At 41.7% G+C, this 17,717-nt stretch overlaps 1 long non-coding RNA gene across 1 annotated transcript in view; it reads left to right on the plus strand.

The window, feature by feature from the left end:
- LOC138977996 (uncharacterized) overlaps nt 1-10,399 on the plus strand; it is a 95,804-nt gene extending 85,405 nt beyond the window's left edge. Inside the window, exon 3 of the long non-coding RNA XR_011459555.1 lies at nt 10,320-10,399. This is a non-coding gene — a long non-coding RNA (uncharacterized lncRNA). The remainder of the gene's footprint in view (nt 1-10,319) is intronic.
- Nucleotides 10,400-17,717: the final 7,318 nt, after the last annotated feature.

The following is a 17,717-nucleotide window of genomic DNA, read 5'->3' on the forward strand; positions in this document are numbered from 1 at the left end:
TTTTGCTGTGTGCTTGCGCAACGCGCTATGTAGGTTATGCTCTATATATATATATATATATATATATATATATAAAACATCAGAAATTGTGAAAGAAACAATTGAAAGTCAGCAGAGACTTTCTTCCGAGATTTGTTAAAATCTCTTAGCAGAGAAAGAGAGAGAAATAAGTATCCCTTCACAGACAGCCTATTGGGAGCATCAGACCCTCCTCAAGGGGGACCGAGATTTACAGAGCAAAGTCCCTTTGTGGGGGACGTATCGCAAGGTAATCTAGTTCTGAGGAGGACCATTGTATTTGTACTTAGACCAGACACGTGTTTCGACACTATTGTGTCTCATCAGTGGTCAGGTGGTACTGATGGCGAGAGTTGTCAACCCATGGTATCCAACTAAGAAGCAAACCATTCTCTGAATGGTAGCTTCTGTTGGCATGGGAGACTACCCTCATCTGACAACCCCAAGAGGATATCTGTGAAGGGAAACACTTTGATTTAAGGCCAAAGTGTAGAATTGATATTTATTAAGAAAGAATTTAGAAATTTAAACAAGTTTTAACCAAGAAATTAGGTTAAAACAAGGGAAATTTGAAAAAAGCCTAAAGGGAGGTAACTCTGTACCAGCCTGCAGATCCAGAAATGGATACGCGAACAAGTTAGATCTAATTTTGAAAAGGTTAAACAGGAAAAGCGGTCAACTTTTCACTGCTGTTCAACACAGGACTTGGTAAAGAAGAAGTTTTCTGCTTTATTCAATTGGATCGCTTTAAAGGCGATGCAACTTTCACGGTGACCACATTATAAAACATCAGAAATTGTGAAAGAAACAATTGAAAGTCAGCAGAGACTTTCTTCCGAGATTTGTTAAAATCTCTTAGCAGAGAAAGAGAGAGAAATAAGTATCCCTTCACAGACAGCCTATTGGGAGCATCAGACCCTCCTCAAGGGGGACCGAGATTTACAGAGCAAAGTCCCTTTGTGGGGGACGTATCGCAAGGTAATCTAGTTCTGAGGAGGACCATTGTATTTGTACTTAGACCAGACACGTGTTTCGACACTATTGTGTCTCATCAGTGGTCAGGTGGTACTGATATATATATACTCGTATTGCAACGTTACACTTCATTTCCAGATTAATCATATAATTAGTTCTTCATGACTTTCGTTTCTCGTACAAAGAGAACATATGTGACTTGCCGTTATCAGAACGGCAACGGCTCTGCGGTCAGAACAAGAGAACATGAACCCAATTTGCCGAACGCTCAAGCAACTCGTGTACCACTCAAAAAAGGGAGCATCCGAACATAATTCATATTATCACTTATTTAAAACTTCCATTCTTCCCAGAAAAGAAAACATGGATTTTGGTTATCAGGACGACTACGGGCCTCTGCATGAGGAAACATCTGATTCCAACTTTGCAATTTTTTCACTTTTAAATTGATCGTGATATTTGTCATAATAAACATTTTACCTTTTAGGTAATTGCAGACGATCGTCGTTAACGAGACAGGCATGCTGTTACCGGCACGAACATTCGTGTTTATATATATTACAGACCTGTTTACCAGTACGATTTGCATTTGGGCGTATTTTGTACGCCAAATTATTATCAGTACGCAAATACGCGACACATGCACAAAATACGCATAAGAAAAAGTCTAGAATACGTTTTCCGGTGTTGGTGTGCTGATTACGGGATGGTACAACTGATACTGGTTTCGGTCGAAGGGAGATAACCATGACAGCGAGTCTTCAGCTGTGGAAACCTTGTTCAGTTGTTGGCACGTGCGATCGTCTGGACAATCGTGGGAAAATGAAGCGGTAAAATGAGCCAGTTTCGGATGACTGTACCAATTAAATCTAAACAGCAGAAGCACCAGATTTTCTTGGAGAAATATAAGAAAGAGCCAGGAATTGTGGAGTCTACTATGGGAAAAAGTCATGCACACTGCAAGTATTGTAAATCAGATTTCTCCGTTGCCCATGCTGGGAAATATGACATCGAACGACACTGCAGTTCCAAAACTCACATGGACAAGGTTGCTGCAAAGAAATCCTGCCAAGGAATTATGAAGTTCATTCCCGCAAAGCAAATCCTGCCAGAAGAAAAGGCTGTAGTCCGTGCTGAAGCAATGTTTTCTGAGATGATTGTAAAAATGAACTTGCCACTGTCAACCGCAGATGTTATTTCACGAACTTCATCTTTTCATTATCAATCTGCTTGGAAGACACTGGTTATAATGTTATAAACTGACAGGTAAATAAAATTGTTTTATTCCTGTTGTATCGGAAGGAGTTAAATTCTGAAGATGTTCACAAGACATGCTATTCTTACACAAACACGTTTGCACCCACGCGTACGTTTTCCCTAGCCCATATGGCTTTGCTTGCAAAATACACCAACTTTTTGAAAAATACACTCAACTTTTTGCACTGTTGCCCACATATATAAATTGCATTGTAAATCTCGGTCCCCCTTGAGGAGGGTCTGATGCTCCCAACAGGCTGTCTGTGAAGGGATCCTTTTTTGTCTCTCTCTTTCTCTGCTAAGAGATTTTAACAAATCTCGGAAGAAAGTCTCTGCTGACTTTCAATTGTTTCTTTCACAATTTCTGATGTTTTATATACATGACAAAATCAAGGAAAAGAAAAGCCAAACAAAGAATTTCAAGTGGCAGCCCAAATTTTCGACCTGTTGCCAGGCCTTCCTCAGGGGCGTGTAATTCTGCGAGACGCCAATTCATGCATCAGTCACTATCGTATCATTGTGCTGTCCTGGTATCGGTGAGTACACAATTCTGTTTTTTTTTTTAAACTTTGTTCATCTCATCACAGTCACTTTGTTATTTAGATTTAGTTTTCTTAGATAATCAAAAACGACTAGAATTATCATGATGCGGGTTGTGTATATTCAGAAACATGTAACTCGATTTTTTGTTAGTACTGCGAGTTCTCGCTATGTGTCACAAACAAAACGTAATCAGACTGCAAAATTGTATTTAAGTTAGACATTATTCATAGAATTTAGATATGTGGTCACGAACATAACTTAGTACATGGAACACACACTCAGAGCGAGGGAGAAAAAGACAACCAGATAAAAGACAGAAACAGGGAGAGACAGAAATACACGGAGCGAGAGAAAAAGAGACAAATAAACAGACAGACAGACAGACAGACAGACTGACTGACTGACTGACAGACAGACTGACAGATGGACGGAGGGACGGAAAGACAGACAGACAGACAGACAGACAGACAGACAGACAGATGGACGGATGCACGGAACGAAAGACAGACAGGCAGGCATGCAGGCAGACAGACAGACAGACAGACAGACAGACAGACAGACAGACAGACAGACAGGCAGACAGACAGACAGACAGACAGACAGACAGACAGTAAGGCTGATAGAGTTTAAGAACACATCCAAAGCTTGTTTTACTCATCTCACCGAATTTCAAGTTCACTTGGAAACGAGCCTGGAACATGCTTTGTGCAAACCCATTGAACGCTATCTGAGCCAGCTGCGCCGGAACTTGTAAGTCCCAAGATGCAACAGTTTTTGAAGAATCTTTCCTGTCTCCGCGACAGAAGAGGGCCCGATCACTTGTGAGTTGAGTGATATCCCTTTACCTCCGCTTTTTTGTGGCAAGAAATCGATGACTTGTGTAAACACTCGAATTTGACCCCGGTTTTGTTTTGTTTGGCTGCTCAGGTCAAGCTTTATCTGTCACGATCGTGCAACTGTTGGAATGCTGTCTTCAAAAATAGACCGACAGATTTAATGACAAGGGTTAGTGGGGTTCGGGGTAAAAAGAGGGATGTTGTCATGTGTGTTGCGGAGGGGGTGGGAGATTGTGTGTGTGTGTGTGTGTGTGTGTGTGTGTGTGTGTGTGTGTGTGTGTTGTGGTTGTGTGTGTGGTTTGTGGTTGTGTGTGTGTATGTTTGTGGTTGTGTGTATGTGTGTGTGAGGGTGTTTTTGTGTGTTTGTATGTGTGTGTGTGTGTGTGTGTGTGTGTGTGTGTGTGTGTGTGTTTGTGCGGGTGTATGTGTGTGTGTGTGCGCGCGTGTGTATGTGTGTGTGTAAGTGTGTGTGTGTGTGTGTGAGAGAGAGAGAGTGTGTGTGTGTATGTGTGTGTGTCTGTGTGTGTGTGTGTGTGTGTGTGTGTGTGTGTGTGTGTGTATTTGGCTGTGATCGAGAGCGAAGGGTGAGGGAGACACGAAGAAGCAGCTATGAGTCGGTCAAGATAACCCTCTGTGCTCACACCAAGAATCAGCTATGGGTCTGTCAACATAATCCTCTATGTCCACACCAAGAATCAGCAATGAGTCTGTCAAGATAACCCTCTATGCTCACACCAAAAATCAGCTATGAGTCTGTCAACATAACCCGCTCTGCTCACACCAAGAAACAGCTATGAGTCTGTCAAGAAAACCCTCTATGCTCACACCAAGAAGCAGCCACCAGTCTGTCAATATAACACTCTATGCCCACACCAAGAATCAGCTATGAGTCGGTCAAGATAACCCCCTATGCTCACACCAAGAAACAGCTATGAGTCTGTCAAGATAACCCTCCATGCTCACACGAAGAAGCAGCTATGAGTCTGTCAAGATAACACTCTATGCTCACACCAAGAATCAGCTATGAGACTGTCAAGATAACCCTCTGTGCTCACACCAAGAATCAGCTATGGGTCTGTCAACATAATCCTTTATGTCCACACCAAGAATCAGCAATGAGTCTGTCAAGATAACCCTCTATGCTCACACCAAAAATCAGCTATGAGTCTGTCAACATAACCCTCTCTGCTCACACCAAGAAACAGCTATGAGTCTGTCAAGAAAACCCTCTATGCTCACACCAAGAAGCAGCCATCAGTCTGTCAATATAACACTCTATGCCCACACCAAGAATCAGCTATGAGTCGGTCAAGATAACCCCCTATGCTCACACCAAGAAACAGCTATGAGTCTGTCAAGATAACCCTCCATGCTCACACGAAGAAGCAGCTATGAGTCTGTCAAGATAACCCTCTATGTTCACACCAAGAAGCAGCTATGAGTCTGTCAAGATAACACTCTATGCTCACACCAAGAATCAGCTATGGGTCTGTCAAGAAAACCCTCTATGCTCACACCAAGAAGCAGCTAGGAGTCTGTCAAGATAACCCCCTATGCTCACACTAAGAAACAGCTGTGAGTCTGTCAAGATAACCCTCTATGCTCACACCAAGAAACAGCTATGAGTCTGTCAAGATAACCCTCCATGCTCACACGAAGAAGCAGCTATGAGTCTGTCAAGATAACCCTCTATGCTCACACCAAGAATCAGCTATGAGTCTGTCAAGATAACCCTCTATGCTCACACCAAGAATCAGCTATGAGTCGATCAATATAACACTATATGCTCACACCAAGAATCAGCTATGCGTCTGTCAAGATAATTCCCTGTGCTCACACCAAGAAGCAGCTATGAGTCTGTCAAGATAATCCCCTGTGCTCACACCAAGAATCAGCTATGAGTCTGTCAAGATAATCCCCTGTGCTTACACCAAGAAGCAGCTATGAGTCTGTCAAGATAATCCCCTGTGCTCACACCACGAATCAGCTATGAGTCTGTCAAGATAATCCCCTGTTCTCACACCAAGAATCAGCTATGAGTCTGTCAAGATAATTCCCTGTGCTCACACCAAGAATCAGCTATGAGTCTGTCAAGATAATCCCCTGTGCTCACACCAAGAATCAGCTATGAGTCTGTCAAGATAATCCCCTGTGCTCACACCAAGAATCAGCTATGAGTCTGTCAAGATAATCCCCTGTGCTCACACCAAGAATCAGCTAGGTGTCTATCAATACAATTAGTTGTGCCCATAAGAAGAAGCATCTAGCTCAAGGACCTCTAGGTCTAAGTGGCCGTTTGATCCCCGGTCAATCCCCAATCAAATCCGACAGTCTTTGCTCCATTTAGCATCCGGAGAACGTAGTACAAAAACAACGAAAAAAACAACCTATTTTATCTGAAGACGTCTCTCTCTGTCTCTCTCCCAGATTGCCATATCAGTAGAAAAGACGTACAAAAGACAACCACAACTAACCAGTCAAGCTTAAAAACGCAGGTTCATGTTCAGGGCTTGAAGTGAAGCCCCACAGTCTGGGAAGGATTTGACCAGTGGAGATGTCCATCATGCAAAGTCACGGTAGACAGAGCATCGTCATTAGTGATTGGTGACCACTGGGTTCTCCCGTCATGCTCTTCGTTGTCTCACCGTTGGCCTTCATCGGCTGTCCGGACTTGATTTGCATACGGGTGCTTTGCAAGGTCAGCTAGTGCTGATGGTTTGAAGCTCTGGAAGAAAAGTCAGGCACACGCGCACGCATACACGCAGACACACAAACTCAGAGCTAAGCATGCTTAGATGTCTTCGCGTGAGATTTAGCGCAAGACTGTGTGAGTGTGTGTGTGGGGGGGGGGGGATCAGCTAAGCTTCTAGACTGTGCAATTTCTTTCGAAGTGTCAGAATGCATTCGCTTTCTAGCCCTACGGGTATTTTCGAGAACCAAAGATTGAATGGCGTGAAACAAATGTCATTGCTTTGAGAATATATGTTCTTTGGGTTACGCTTCTGTCAGCATGATAAAACAAGTGATTTTTCAAAGCACATCTCGTGATTGCTGTAATTTAAAGTGTGGTTTTAAATAACAAGCTTGAGTGTGATTGAATGACATTTGAGGAGGTGGCAGTTAACACACACACACACGCACACACACGCACAAACACATGCGCGCACACACACACACACACAACACACACACACACACACAACACACACACACACACACACACACACAACACACACACACACACACACACACACACACACACACAGACAGACAACTCTACATGATTATTACGAGTGCACAATGGGACCCCCCCCCCCCCCCCCCCCCACTGATGGCAGTAGCAGCAATTCAAAACAGCCATACATTTGACCAGCCTGGCCTTTGGATATTTACTGAAGGATCACCCAGCACTGTCTGTTTCATCTGGCCCGTGAATCTCTTGGGAACAATATCCTCTTTCAGCTCTCAATCACTAATCATTGCCTGAAACAAGATGAAATGCACTCTGCTATATTAATGGGTCATGCTCTGCTTGCGCCATGAATTACGGATGAATGAAGAAAACGGAGAAAAGCTTTGATTGTGGTTTCATAAAACGTGTCATGTTTCACCCCGGCAGCATTTACACAAACTGAAATCAAACAGCTAGGTGTCTGATTACTGTGAGTGACGCTTTTGTAAAAAAGAAACATGTTTTTAGTGTGGGTTTTTTTTGCAATGCATTTCTGATTAATTTTGTAAAAGGACTTTTTTCCCAAAAGAAAAGCCCATACACTTGTCACTCGATCCTGGCGATTAACTGCTTGGCTGATTGGTTAGTATACAAATATCACATGGCAAGAACACGTTTTTTTCCTTGATACATGTTCCTTGGGATATTCATAGTCAGTGTTATTTGCTCCTATATGCACTGTTCTAATAAGCAATCCCCGTGCAATTGTCAATGCATTGGGTTCTTTTTATATTTAGTCAAGTTTTGATTAAATATTTTAACATCGACGGGGAATCGAAACGAGGGTCGTGGTGTATGTGCGTGTGTGTGTGTGTGTGTGAGTGTGTGTGTGTCTGTGTGTGTGTGTGTGTGTAGAGCGATTCAGACTAAACTACTGGACCGATCTTTATGAAATTTGACATGAGAGTTCCTGGGTATGAAATCCCCGAACGTTTTTTTTAATTTTTTTGATAAATGTCTTTGATGACGTCATATCCGGCTTTTCGTGAAAGTTGAGGCGGCACTGTCACGCGCTCATTTTTCAACCAAATTGGTTGAAATTTTGGTCAAGTAATCTTCGACGAAGCCCGGACTTCGGTATTGCATTTCAGCGTGGTGGCTTAAAAATAAATTGATGACTTTGGTCATTAAAAATCGGAAAATTGTAAAAAAAAATAAAAAAATTATAAAACGATCCAAATTTACGTTTATCTTATTCTCCATCATTTGCTGATTCCAAAAACATATAAATATGTTATATTCGGATTAAAAACAAGCTCTGAAAATTAAATATATAAAAATTATTATCAAAATTAAATTGTCGAAATCAATTTAAAAACACTTTCATCTTATTCCTTGTCGGTTCCTGATTCCCAAAACATATAGATATGATATGTTTGGATTAAAAACACGCTCAGAAAGTTAAAACAAAGAGAGGTACAGAAAAGCGTGCTATCCTTCTTAGCGCAACTACTACCCCGCTCTTCTTGTCAATTTCACTGTCTTTGCCATGAGCGGTGGACTGACGATGCTACGAGTATACGGTCTTGCTGAAAAATGGCATTGCGTTCAGTTTCATTCTGTGAGTTCGACAGCTACTTGACTAAATATTGTATTTTCGCCTTACGCGACTTGTCTTTTTTTTTTTTTTTTTTTTTTTTTTTTTTTTTTTACAGAGTATGAGTTGATGTTGCGGCGCTCTCGTCATTGTGTTTGTTTTGAGACTTTTTATATCACAACAAGTTGATCATTGTTATTTTGTCTAAGATCAGGATTAAGACCGCGATTTGTATTTAAGGAATTGCATCCCTCCCCGCCTGACAATGCCTGTTAGCATTGCACATGGCTACAGCAATGGAAATACTGAGAGAGAGAGAGAGAGAGAGACAGAGAGAGAGAGAGAGAGAGAGAGAGAGAGAGAGAGAAAGAGAGAGAGAGAGAGAGAGAGAGAGAGAGGGAGGCAGAGAGAATGAGAGAGAGAGAGAGAGAGAGAGAGAGAGAGAGAGAGAGAGAGAGAGAGAGAGAGAGAGAGAGAGAGAGAGAGAGAGCGAGCGAGCGAGAGATGCTTGTTTCTTATATTATTTATTTCTTTTGAAATATTTTGGTTGGGGTTTGTTTGCTTTTTTTCTATCCGTCTACTTTTTTCCCTGGATTTGTGCTTCTGTATTGGGCTTCATTTCCTTATTTTCATCCTGTTCATTAATTTTTGATTGAAAGCTTCACAAGTTGACGGAAAACAATCACAGATCGATACCACAAATCTATGCCACTTTTTTTCAATCATTCTTCCGTTGACAGCAGGCATGACTGGTTTCATCATTTCCACGGTCTTTTATCCGGTCGCCAGGGACCTGCCGATCATTCTGTAAAAATCGATGAAAGCGAATCGTCGAAGAAATAAAACAATTGCCAGTGAATAATTAATGAAATACCTCGCAGTGGCCCCGCTTGAAGCTGCTCGATTATGTGTCTGTTCAAGCTTGTGGGGTCATTTTATTCTCTCCTGTTTGTATTGTAAGAGCTAGTGTGAGTAGAAAAACAGAAGAAGAAAAAAACCACTGGGTTTCAGTCGAACAACACTGCGTGTGTGTGTGTGTGTATGTGTGTGTGTGTGTGTGTGTGTGTGTGTGTGTGTGTGTGTGTGTGTGTGTGTGTGTGTGTGTGTGTGTGTGTGTGTGTGTGTGTGTGTGTGCGTGTGTTGGTAGGTGAAAATGTCATGAGAGTTTTGAACTCGACAGTTTCTGAGCTGCGTACATAAACATTCTTGTTTACGAATTAAAATGCATGGACAACTTCAGATCGTTTGCTTTCACCTCTGTATCCATTAGCCCAATTCCAGTAGATTCACGACACTTGAGTTAATGAGAAACGGCGTCGATTGAACAAAGCAAGACGTCTCTTCTCGACCCTCCAATCTAAAATGAAATCTCTGACGTCAACAGCGATACAAAGTCCGAGAAGACGTCATAAGGCTAAAAATAGCGCCACGTAAAATGCCGGTCACTCCTTATCTATGCCTCCCAAGGTAATGACAAAGTGTTGTACGAATGCAGTTTGTCTCGGTGACTTTGAAAAACCAGTTGTGGAAGATCACTTGTAAGGTCACCGCCAGGCTTGTGCGTGCATCGGTATCGCATGTCTTTAAGTTACCAGAAACCTAGGTAGTAAACACCTATGCTTTCATAAGTTCAAAATGTTTACAAATTAAGAAAAATAGAAGTGTTTTGAGTTTTTGTTTTTTTACTCATATGTACTTCAGCTTCTTTTACTCTGGAATATGATCTCGAACAGAACGTTTTGTCATAAAAATAAAAGATAATTGCAAGTATTCTTTCGCACGGATACATGTGTTCATTCGCTTTCATTGGCTTTTAGCAATCATTGTCCGTACATAGTCAACGTGTTGTATTTTGACACGTTCTGAAATTGTGGATTGTGTGTTTGTTTACACAATGTAATTTGATTTTGTTTTATTTCAGGTTGCTCTAACCCAACAAATCCTCGGTGCCTGTTTCCTGGAATCGTAGAACGAGGGAATTAATTCACAGCAAAAGGTAAGGAAACAAGTCAGCTTGCTTTTGTTCTTTTTCCTCTTTATATTCAGTCTCTCTTACAAATCACTTTTTTTTAATTCAGCAAACTGTCACGAATGCATTTTACTTGTGTTGTTGAGTGAGTGTGTGTTTGTTTGTTTGAATGCATGTATGCGTCTTTCTTTCTTTCTGTCTTTCTTTCTTTCTTTCTTTCTTTCTTTCTTTCTTTCTTTCTGTCTTTCTTTCTTTCTTTCTTTCTTCCTTGCATTTTTTTCTTTCTTGCTTCTGTTCTATGTATGTTTATTTTTGTTTGTTTGAAATATTTGATGAGCTGAAATAAACACCGGGACAAAGCCGTTGATATAGAGATATTACCCAAGAACTAAGATTTCGAGAAAATAAATCCGTCCCTCGGTTCCCTCCCTTATCATATGAATCTGTGTCTACTTGCCGGCTGCATTTGTCCTGTATCATTTACGTTCAGCTATCACATCACATCATCCTCCACACTTCTCTTCTATGCTTCTGCTTGTTTTTGTGCCTGTATGTGTATGGTTTCATCCTCCTGTCCGACTGTGTGTCTCTGCCTGTATCTGCCTTTGTCTCTCTGTATTTGTCTTTGTCTCTCTGTATCTGTCTTTGTCTCTCTGTCTCTGCTTGTATCTGTCTTTGTCTCTCTGTATCTGTCTTTGTCTCTCTGTCTCTGCTTGTATCTGTCTTTGTCTCTCTGTATCTACCTTTGTCTCTCTGTCTCTGCTTGTATCTGTCTTTGTCTCTCTGTATCTGTCTTTGTCTCTCTGTCTCTGCTTGTATCTGTCTTTGTCTCTCTGTATCTACCCTTGTCTCTCTGTCTCTGCTTGTATCTGTCTTTGTCTCTCTGTATCTGTCTTTGTCTCTCTGTATCTACCCTTGTCTCTCTGTCTCTGCTTGTATCTGTCTTTGTCTCTCTGTCTCTGCTTGTATCTGTCTTTGTCTCTCTGTATCTGTCTTTGTCTCTCTGTCTCTGCTTGTATCTGTCTTTGTCTCTCTGTATCTACCTTTGTCTCTCTGTCTCTGCTTGTATCTGTCTTTGTCTCTCTGTATCTACCTTTGTCTCTCTGTCTCTGCTTGTATCTGTCTTTGTCTCTCTGTATCTGTCTTTGTCTCTCTGTCTCTGCTTGTATCTGTCTTTGTCTATCTGTATCTACCCTTGTCTCTCTGTCTCTGCTTGTATCTGTCTTTGTCTCTCTGTATCTACCCTTGTCTCTCTGTATCTACCCTTGTCTCTCTGTATCTGTCTTTGTCTCTCTGTATCTCTCTTTGTCTCTCTGTATCTGTCTTTGTCTCTCTGTATCTGCCTTTGTCTCTCTGTATCTGCCTTCGTCTCTCTGTAACTGTCTTTGTCTCTCTGTATATCCGTCTTTGTCTGCCTCTGTCTCTGTCTGTCTGTCTGTTTCTCTCTCTCTCTCTCTCTCTCTCTCTCTCTCTCTCTCTCTCTCTCTCTCTCTCTCTCTCTCTCTCTACCTTTCATTTTAATCTCACTTCTCAAAGCAGCATTGTTAGTTTCAATATGCCATCACTTAAATGTCGTCTTATTTTCTACATTTTCTGAAATGTGCTGAAAGCAGAAACGCAAACAAAGGCCCATTCTAGAGATGTCGCCCACACCCTCCAGATATTTTGAGAAAACAAACAAACAAAACATGTTTGCCTCCTTTATCTTTGAATCATATTATCCCAAATCCCAGTTATCCACCTTTACCTCCAAATTTCTCAAGAACATAACTCAAAGCAATTTTTTGTTTGTTTAATTTTGTTTGGTGGGGGGGGGGGGGGGGGGTGACAGGAGAGGGGGTGTTGGTTTCATTTAGCCTCCGTGTCATTTCCGTTCAACTGCCATTTCCTGTCATTGTTGTGGTGTTTCCTGGGAGATTTCACAGTTCACCCCAGGGGCGACTACATTATAGCACGGCGTGACAGGTTATGGAGGAAAAACACCTCCCTTAATTTCCGTCTGTTCGCCCGTTCTCCTTTCTGAACTGATTTTTTTCAGTTTGTCGGTTGTTTTCGTGGACGTGCTCTTTTTTCCAATTTTGTTCATGTGTTTTTGTTTTCCATTTCTTTGTTTCCTTCTATTTTGTCTCTTTTTACATTTAGTCAAGTTTTGACTAAATGTTTTAACATTGAGGGGGAATCGAGACGAGGGTCGTGGTGTATATGTGTGTGTGTGTGTGTGTGTGTGTGTGTATGTGTGTGTGTGTGTGTTGTGTGTGTGTGTGTGTGTGTGTGTGTGTCTGTGTCTGTGTGTCTGTCTGTGCGTGTGTGTGTGTGTGTGTGTGTAGAGCGATTCAGACTAAACTACTGGACCAATCTTTATGAAGTTTGACATGAGAGTTCCTGGGAATGATATCCCCGGTTTTTTTCTTCATTTTTTCGATAAATACCTTTGATGACGTCATATCCGGCTTTTTGTAAAAGTTGAGGCAGCACTGTCACACCCTCATTTTTCAATCATATTGATTGACATTTTGGCAAAGCAATCTTCGACGAAGGCCGGACTTTGGTATTGCATTTCAGCTTGGTGGCTTAAAAACTAATGAATGATTTGGGTCATTAAAAATCGGAAACTTGTAATTAAAATTATTATTTTATGAAAATAATTTCTTCTTATTCTTCGTCATTTTCTAATTCCAAAAACATATACATATGTTATATTTGGATTACAAACAAGCTCTGAAAATTAAAAATATGAAAATTATTTTTAAAATTAATTTTCCGAAATCGATTTAAAAACAATTTCATCTTATTCCTTGTCGGTCCCTGATTCCAAAACATATAAATATGATATGTTTGGATTAAAAACAAACTCAGTAAGCTTAAACGAATAGACATACAGAAAAGCGTGTTATCCTGCTCAGCGCGACCACTACCGCACTATTCTGCATGGCTTGTCGATTTCACTGCCTTTGCCTCGAGCGGTGGACTGACGAAACTACGAGTATGTGGTCTTGGTGAAAAAAGCAGTGCGTTCAGTTTTATTCTGTGAGTTCGACAGCTTGACTAAATGTTATTTCGCCTTACGCGACTTGTTCTTTCTCTTTATTTACGTTTTGTCAACACTTCGATCTCTTTGTTTTGCTGCCATACATCCTGGAATCACATAACATGTATACGCTGGTCCTGGTGTACATCTCAGCATGTCACTTGCCATCAGCAGTACCAGGGCTCCCCACGGACACCGCTCCTAGTGCGTCCCGGGACACCCACTTTTAAATCTTAGAGGGTCCATGGACCCCCACTGCAGTATTTTAGAGGGTCCATGGACCCCCACTGCAGAATTTTAGAGGGTCCATGGACCCCCACTGCAGTATTTTAGAGGGTCCAAAGGGTCCAAAAGCCGAAAAGTTCCAGTGTACTTATAAAACATTGTGGTCACGTATAGTGTACTGCGAAGTGTCGATTGCAGTCTGAAAAATACCTACGAAACGCACGATACAGAAAATTGAGTGCGTCCTAGGACCCGCTCTTTTAAAATATAGTGCGTCCAGGGACCCCCTCCATATATTTCTGCGTATAGGACGCAGGGACGCTTGCTATGGGGAGCCCTGAGTACTGTCGCATAACTGGGACACAAATCGAAAGAAAATTCTTCAATGTCCGCCTGCGTTTCCTTGGTAATCTTGGAGCTGAGTCAGCTTTCTTTGTTTTGTGGCGGCTCATGTTTGTCTGTTCCCTGAACAATGATTATCTTTTTGGGTTCAGATTCCTAGATTACCCAAGTATACCGTTTCACTAAACTAGTTTAGGTTTCTCTTTGTCCCTACCCGTTTCCGCAGTCCTCCATTATTTTAGATCTTAGTCAAATGATATTCCTTTTTACTGCATAGTGATGATTTACAATTCCAATACAAAAAACATAAACACCGCACACATATAGGCATTCATAAATTGTTGAATAAAACAATAAAACACTGTTGAAAAAAAATGCAACCTAAACTAACATAGCAATAAGATTACGAGCAAAATCAACAAGAACACAAACACTCCTTTGAAAACTAAAGCATGGATGCGTGAATACAATAACAAATGCTTGAAAAAAACACCATCAATACACATAATGTTTGCTTCTTCTGATGACTACGTTAACATGTCGATAGCGAACAGCAGCGGCGCCATGTAATGGGTCAATAAACGGATACTTTCTTAAAGCTGCGTGTGTCTGCCTTTTTCAACTTCCCCTTTGCAGCTCTCTTGGTTTCGTGGAAGGTCATGTTTGTCTTGGTCATTTTCACTGATTTATCTGTTTGTGTTCAGCTTCCTATGCCACCAGGGTCTACTGTTTCACGAACACGTTTTCGTTTATTTGTCCTTTTCTTCCGAACGTATCCCACAGTCCCCGAACTCGTACATCCAATGTTTAGTTTGATCGAGCCCCCGTTACTTTTTTTTATGTGTACCATAAATCACATTACATCTTCGTCACTTGTTCTCTGGTCCATGACAGCATGCCGCCCGCGGGCAGTGGTTGTTATAAGGGATCGAAACAACGGCTTCAATTTCCGTCTGCACCTTCTTAATTCCTGCTATTCATCTCAATGATTTATTAAGTGGCTGCTCGTGTTTTTCTGGGTTCATTTTCCCTTCTATATTGTCTTGAGTTTAGCTTCCCATGGCCACGAGAGTATACTGTTTCACTACCCTGTTTCGGGCGGGGATGTAGCTCAGTCGGTAGCGCGCTGGATTTGTATCCAGTTGGCCGCTGTCAGCGTGAGTTCGTCCCCACGTTCGGCGAGAGATTTATTTCTCAGAGTCAACTTTGTGTGCAGACTCTCCTCGGTGTACACGCACGCACAAGACCAAGTGCGCTCGAAAAAGATCCTGTAATCCATGTCAGATCTAGAGTTCGGTGGGTTATAGAAACACGAAAATCCCCAGCATGCTTCCTCCGAAAGCGGCGTATGGCTGCCTAAATGGCGGGGTAAAAACGGTCATACACGCAAAAGCCGTGGGAGTTTCAGCCCATGATCGAACAAACAAACAAACAACTAGCCTGTTTCATCCTGCTGTTTCTCTCGCTCCTCGACCCTCTCCCACAGTCCCTCGCCTTATGGTTCCAATGTTTAGTCGCATTTAAACCTCATTGCTCATGTTGCTACCATAAATCATGAGGTGTTTTCTTCGCTTATTTTGTTGTCTATCTCGTGCGAACAACTTAGACGCTACGTAACAGGCCAATAATCGCAACAACCTCATTAGTTTTCTTGATGCTAACCATTTCAGTTTCTTGACTTGACATAGTAGTTGCTCATATGTTTGTCTTTGGTAGCTTCTTCGAATAATGTTCTTGGGTTTAGACATAGACATAGAACACTTTATTATCTCAACGAGGAGAAACTCGGGTGAGGTGTATCACAGCATTACAATATACAACATGAAACGTTAGAACATAAATAGAATATCGAGGCGCAAATAGTCTACTCATAATAGTTAAGATTAGGATGATAGTATCAAAACAAATCTCTCTCTCTCTCTCTCTCTCTCTCTCTCTCTCTCTCTCTCTCTCTCTCTCTCTCTCTCTCTCTCTCTCTCTCTCTCTCTCTCTCTCTCTCTCTCTTAAGGCGTAACCTTAAATCTTAATCCTTGTTAAATAAAGTTCAATTCAATTCAATTTAATTCTCTCTCTCTCTCTCTCTCTCTCTCTCTTTCTGTCTCTCTCTATCTCTCTATCTATCTCTCTCTTTCTTTCTTTCGCTCTATATCTCTTTCCTTCTCTCTCTCTCTCTCTCTCTCTCTCTCTCTCTCTCTTTCTCTCTCTCTCTTTCTCTCTCTCTCTTTCTCTCTCTCTCTCTCTCTCTCTCTCTCTCTCTCTGTCTCTCTTTCTTTCTCTCTATCTCTCTCTATATATATATATTTCTCTTTCTTTCCCTCTCTCTATCTCTTTCTTTCTATCCCTTTCTTTCTTTATCTCTCTCTTTCTCTCTCTCTCTCTCTCTCTCTCTCTCTCTCTCTCTCTCTTTTCCTAGGTCATCATGGCATACTGTTCCACTAACCTATTTTGGTTTATCTTCCATTGCTTACCACCCCACCCCTACCCTCCAACCATAACCCTCCCCCACATACCTTCCCCACCCATCACCCTACCTCTTCTCGGCTTGCTTGATTTAGTTGGTCATGTTAATCATGGAAATGAGCTGTTCGTTACTTTCTTTGATTTGGGTCAGCAGGGAATTGTCTTATCATCCGTTTTGTGTTTCCGTGTGTGTTTTGTATTCGTTTCCCATTACGCGCCCTGATTTATTACATCGAAACGAACCGTTTGTTATTTTCTTAAATTCGAGATTATTAAGGTCCGTGAACTGTTTTGTTAACCCATTCTGGTTGTTCTTTCATCTCCCCGTCTGCTAGCTCTTGGTTAATCAGATCATGATCATGATCGATAACTTCCTTGCTCAACTGCAGTAAGAGTGGATCCATGCAGTTTCACAACCAGTTCTGGTTTATTTGTACTCGCTTCTTAGTTCGTTGACTTAGCGGACAATGTTTATGATCGGATTTGTTTTTGTATGACTTTTCTTGGTGGTTAATTAACGCACCAACAGATGAAACACTACACCGCAAGTTGCAATAAACGCACCAACAGATGAAACACTACACCGCAAGTTGCAATAAACGCACCAACAGATGAAACACTACACCGTAAGTTGCAATAAACGCACCAACAGATGAAACACTACATCGCAAGTTGCAATAAACCCAACAACAGACAAAACATAACACGGGAAGTTGTGATAAGGTATCGCTGAAGCAGCCTAAGCCAAAGAACAACGTTGTTCATCGTAGTATTCAGTCACTTGTTGGTTGTTTGAAATTTTTGTTTGTTTGTTTGTTTGTTTGTTTAACGCCCAGCCGACCACGAAGGGCCATATCAGGGCGGTGCTGCTTTGACATATAACGTGCGCCACACACAAGACAGAAGTCGCAACACATGCTTCATGTCTCACCCAGTCACATTATTCTGACACCGGACCAACCAGTCCTAGCACTAACCCCATAATGCCAGACGCCAGGCGGAGCAGCCACTAGATTGCCAATTTTAAAGTCTTAGGTATGACCCGGCCGGGGTTCGAACCCACGACCTCCCGATCACGGGGCGGACGCCTTACCACTTGGCCAACCGTGCCGGTGGTTGTTTGGAATAAACTGTTGTTTCCTATTTGTGTTCTTGTCTTCGTTGTTGTTGTTGTTGGTGTTGGTGTTGTTGTTGTTGTGGTTGTGACTGTGATTGGATGAGCAGCTTTTGTGCCTTGAGAGATAGCATGTTAAAAGAAGATTCAGAAGTGTTAGATGTGAGATAAGGTTTTCATT

The sequence above is a fragment of the Littorina saxatilis genome, linkage group LG10 (genome assembly GCF_037325665.1).
Source record: "Littorina saxatilis isolate snail1 linkage group LG10, US_GU_Lsax_2.0, whole genome shotgun sequence".
In the NCBI taxonomy this organism is placed as follows: Eukaryota; Metazoa; Mollusca; class Gastropoda; order Littorinimorpha; family Littorinidae; genus Littorina; species Littorina saxatilis.